This window comes from Lissotriton helveticus, chromosome 1_1 (genome assembly GCF_964261635.1).
Source record: "Lissotriton helveticus chromosome 1_1, aLisHel1.1, whole genome shotgun sequence".
Taxonomy (NCBI): domain Eukaryota; kingdom Metazoa; phylum Chordata; class Amphibia; order Caudata; family Salamandridae; genus Lissotriton; species Lissotriton helveticus.
Window position 1 is genome coordinate 1,259,728,965 of NC_136057.1, and position 5,751 is coordinate 1,259,734,715.

The window sequence follows — 5,751 nt, forward strand, 5'->3', positions numbered from 1 at the left end:
AAATGACTGAAGAGTAGATAAAATATCTTTATAAAACAAGCTCGTATTTTTACACAAACATTGGTGTAGTGTCATTTTTGAGTGATATTGCATTAGATTACTGCTGGGTGGCTTGCAACCTTTACACATGTGCCTCTGTTGATATTGCCTTACCCTAGGCCAGGCTACCATAGGTGACCTGCCATATTTAGGTTCCAACATTTTCAAATTGATACATTTTTGAAAACGACCAATTTTAAATTAATTATTCTCAATGCATTAATATAATCTGATGTACTAAGGTGAAAACGTGGTTCTACATGTTAGTTAAACACATTTCCAAATTTTTAAGAGACTTTCGGCCAGATGTAGGTAATTCTATTTTACCGACTCATAAATACCGAATTTTACCGATTCGGTATTTATGAATCGGTAAAATAGAAGGAGGGAGATTTAGGTAAATTCGGTAATTGAATTACCGAATCTGTAAAAATCGGTATTTACCGAATCGGTAAATACCGATTCGGTATTGCCCATTGATTCCTATGGGCCTTTGAAGCCCATAGGAATCAATGGGCATTACCGAATCGGTATTTACCGATTCGGTAAATACCGATTCCAGCAAGGGTGCAGGGGGTGTCACTTTGACACCCTCTAGCACCCCAAATACAGGCATGTGTGCCATGTGGCATGCCCTAAGGGCATGTCTGTCTGTCACATGGCATAGGTGTGCATGCACACATGTGCAAGCACACCTGGATTCGGTATTTTACCACCCAAATGGATTGGGTGGTAAAATACCGAATCTGAAAGGCCTTTGGGACTCAGAAGAGTCCCACCTACATCTAGAAGTTACCGAATCGGTAAAAATACCGATTCGGTATTTTACCGATTCGGTATTTTATCGATTCGGTAAATTTACCGATTCGGTAAATTTACTGAATCGGTAAAATTGGCCCCCTACATCTGAAAACCCAAATACCGATCGGTAACGGCCGAATTCGGCCGTTACCGACCGGTATTTGGGCTCCTACATCTGGCCCTTTGTCATTATCTGTAAACTTTTCTTGAAAGATGTTTTTAAAATGATGGTGTTGCTAAAATCAAATGGTTTAGGACACCTCCTTTCTTTAATTTCATTTAACCTTAAAATAAGGTCTTGCCTGTTTATTGAACAGTTGTCTCATGTTAGTGCTGAGTCCAGTAAACAACAGCCCAGTTCTGCTGGAGACCAGGGGGCCGCATGTAAAGGCTAGGAAGGCCGCATGCTGAAGCCCCCCCCTCACCCCCACCCCCCAGCCATACTGTGAGTATCACTGATCAATATAGTTTTTTGGAGGGCCAAGCAGCAAATTTCTTCTGCCTGCCACAAAAGCGCTTTTGTGCACTTAAAATATATATTTTTTAATTGCCTTAAAATATATATTTTTTAATTGCCTAATCGAAGTGGCACTTGCCATCTTAGAATGGACTATGACAAATAAGCACGAATAACTCCGTGTCATTCGGTACTCGTGCACATGTGTGACAAAACACACACACTAACAGAAGGACGCGACTGCCAACAGCAGCTGCATCATAGGCAAAAAGTATTGTGCTTGAAATCAATGCTGCTCAGCATTGCTAAAAAGCATTGTCAAAACCAGTATATCCCAAAGGTGAGACCTATTGGCTTTGCCAGTGCTTTTTATTTGTTTTGTTGTACAGGGAGCATTTTTATTGCTTATGTCAGCGCTTGCGTGACAATGCTTATCCTATGTTTGCCTTTTACGAACCACAGTTGTAGTGGTCACTATGTCAGACTTTAATTTATTCAGCCTCGTTTTTGCGAAAGCCTCCACAGCTTTGGAGAAACAGGAACGTGTCCTGACACCGATGAGTACAATCATACCTAGAAATAATCTTCAGTTCAGTTATTATTTAGTGAAATTAATCTCCACTTATGTTGTTACTGCAATATTAAAAAAAAAAATAGTTTCATTATACCCAACAAAATAAAGAACATTAAAAAAATAGGAGCAGGCAATGATCACATGGCAAGATGATTCTCAAAACGTTTTTATAGACCGACTGGGAATGGAGACTGGTTTCCTAAATTCAGTCAAGGGGAAGGGTGCCCTTTGTGTTTAAACTAAATAGATGGTGGTAGATTAGAGAAAGTTGTGATGAAAGGGACCAGATAAAGTATTGGGAAGGGGTGTTTGAACTCGTGATAAGCCTCTAAGAAGTAACCCTGGTCAATGGCACACGGGGTGCCAAGTGCCATTGAATTGGCCATGGCAGAAAAGATGGGGATACCCACGGGTGGTGCAGGAAGCACTGCGGGGTTCAAGAATCCTTTATGAAAAGCAGACCAGAGTGGCAAAGGTCACTGGGGACACTCTGTTCATTCCCAGGGATCACATGCCATGTGACAGCCAACACACTCTAGTATGGGGGCCTGTTGGCGTATGAGGTAACAAGGTCTGTTTATCAGTTCAGCAGCTGGGTCGGGATCATTGGCGCTTTATGACCCATTAAATGTGCCTTCATGGTAAAGCACCAGCAGAAGTGCAGGCTGGCCTGTTGAGTAATAAAGAAGGCGGGCCATTAGAAGGGCTATTGTTCTGGGGTGTAAGGTTCACTACTCACAAAATTACTGTAAGGCTATGTATGACTAAGCACTAGAAGGACCTGCTGTGTTCCTTGGACAGTCTATGGGGGCCCTATTAAAACGATTCCTCTAGCCAGAGGACTTTTATGCATCACTGTCAGTGACCTGGATTGGTGCAGGGCCATGAATTAAACTTCTATTGTTTTTGTACCAATTACATAAAATGCAGATAAATCCAAGATTTCCACCACTAGTGTGTTTTTATTTCATAAGGGTTTTCAAACCATAAGCAGAGTCTAAGACGTAGGGTGAAGTCTATCATTGGACAATCATTTTCCGGGATGCAGCTATCATGATTGGAGCAGGGTCTGAGGTACCAGGCGTGGAGATCTGAGGATGCTCTACATTCCAGGTAAGGGCGTACCACCTAACCTAGGGGTGGAGGGACTATTTTCCTTGCTTGTATTAGCATCAGCGAGCATCATGGTGTGTTTGTGAAGGTGGATGTGCCTGACATGTATAAACAGTCTTGGGTAGTTACATTCCTGTAGGGGTGGTTGCCCAGTCATTGTCAACTGTTGTGGTACCAGGCGATGAGCCTATTTCTATGAATTTCACTGGTTGATGTTTGAGGCTCAGTGGAGCCTTCTCAGTAGGGAACACCCAGGAGGGGTTAACAGGGATGAATACCCACTGTACCCTCTAGCACTGGTAGAGAAATCCTTGCGTGGTTTGGGAAAGCACCCAATCATGTGCAAGACTAGCCAATGAAAACTGGTCTTTTTGCCTTCTGTAGAGGAGACTAATGCCCCCCCCTTCTATCCATACGTTTTATCTTCACAATAGATTTCCCTCTTTAAATCTAACTTTGTAACATCTCTATTGTCTCTAAGTGGCATTGATATTATTGTGCCTACATGATGATACATGATATGGCTCTCACCAAAGGAGCGGCAGGGTGTCCATGCTGGGGTGGGGCTGTCACTGTGCCAATGGGTGCAGGGATCTAGCTCAGGATGGGGATGTGTGGAGGATGGCAGGCGGTGTGTGGAAGGGTGCAGCCCCTAATCTTTAGAACACCTGAAAGCATGTACATACTGACATGATTAAACTACTGTGTCACCATGGACACTTCCCTATGTGCAACCAGAGGTTTCTATATACGATGTGGTGCCTCTACACAATACAAAACACTTTTAATTCTACAGGTGTGCTTTGTACACTCAAAATTCCTTCGCTCTTCACTTACACTAAGTTCTCACTTCACTGCAAGAGTGTATGTTTCACAAACAGGCAGCATAGGTTGTCACCAGGTTTTACAAACCTCACAGACCCTAGAATATTGATCTTAAATGCAACCTCTGAAGCAGGGCGTACCCAAGCACATTAAAGGGACCTATGGTAAAAGTGTGGCCAATCCCAGCCTGCAGAGGCAGTCAGAGCAAGCATGGAAGCTGGGTGTGCTACCCAACCAATTAGAGGTGTGGGCTAAAGAGTCACCACCTCCTTTTTAGGTGGATGCCATATGGCAGAAGGAAGGAAGTGAGCTGAAATAGGGGCTAGCCCTGCCAATCTGCTTGTCTCTCAATACAATGCAAGGGATGTTGTGTTCCTTTTTAGGACGGACTTGAATGCACAGTTCTCAGCCAGCTCTATTCACTACTACTCTAAATATAAACTCAGTGGAATTCGGGGGAGTAAAGTTCTCTTAACTCATGATGTATAATTCCACCTCCCAGGATGGGTTTTCATTGGGATGCATGAGGTGCATTGGTTTCTGTATGAGTAAGGGACTGTCTGGTGAACACAGAAGCCAACCTGAAAAGATAGCTATGTCCTCTAGAAGCAGCATGCTCTGCATTATAGGCAAATGCATGCCCACAGTATGATCTAAGTATGTAAACTCTCTCTCCTATGCCATGCTATTTTTAAAGAAAACAATGTTATTGCGTGAAACAAACAGTACCTAAAAGTGTTGTATTGTTTTGTGCTGCTTTCTGTTAATCTGGTACAAAAGGGGGTGGTGATGGGCGGAGCATCTGAACCAATCAAACACTCACACCCAGTCAACAGATCTGGGTTTAATCCATCACCGTTCTTTAGCCCACTCTGCCACCCCAGTTCAGACATGGCCATATGCAAATCAGTCTGACCCTGTGCCTCATGGGAACAGTCCAGCCCGAACTGTCAAGCCATGCCTTCCCTGGACCGGAAACAAGCTTCCTAGGACCGGTTTCTGGCACTTCAGCCGTCTTCAGCCCGGCTTGCTTGAATCCAGTGGCAAAGTGAGCAAGGGACTCACGTCTGAGCATACCCTGCCATGCTAAGGTTTCCTGGCACTGAGGAAATAAGAAATCTGAGCAAGAAGAAAAATTGCAATATGTGCAGATAGGTTTTAAGTTTCTTCCGGAAGCTAAAGTGGTAATAAATGAGTCTTAAGCGCAGTGGAAGCTGGTTCCATAGTTTATGTGCTATAACAGAAAATTATCTCTCTCAACCCAATTTCTTTTTTAATATAGAGATGTTTAGGAGGCACGTATTGGAGGAATGGAGACATCTGACATGGGTGTAGAGGACTAGGTAAGACCTGAGGAAAAGAGAGCAGAGTTATACCATACAATCATTTCTGAACTATGCATAACATTTTAATATGGACTAGTTTGTGGACTGGTAGTCAGTGGCGTTTGAGTAGCAAGAAGCTAGTAGAGGAGAACCACCGGGATCACAAGGTGAGTGGTGGAGCTTGATTCTGCATCAACTGAAATCTACTCATCAAAGAATTAGAAATAAAACTGGAAAGCTCATAACAGAAATCTAGTCTGGAGCTTATGCAGGCCATCACAACCATTCTTCTGGCTTCCTCCGGGAGAGGCTTTAAAATTGGCCTTACGAACATAAGCCGATAGAAGCTGAGTGAAACCTCCGATACTTAAGCCAATAGAAGCAGGATGAAATTACCAAAGATATTTGAGAGTCCATCTTCAAATTAGAGTACATTTTCACTCAAAGGGTCTTTACGTCTTCCACAGGCTTCACACACCAGCCAAGATGGAAAGCCAGGCCCAGGGATGATTACGCACCAGAAGCTCCTCGGTCAAGTTTGATTTTTAGTCATTTACAAACCATCCACAATGTGATCTTCTGCACGGGAGTGATGACAACGTGGCATCCTTACTTTA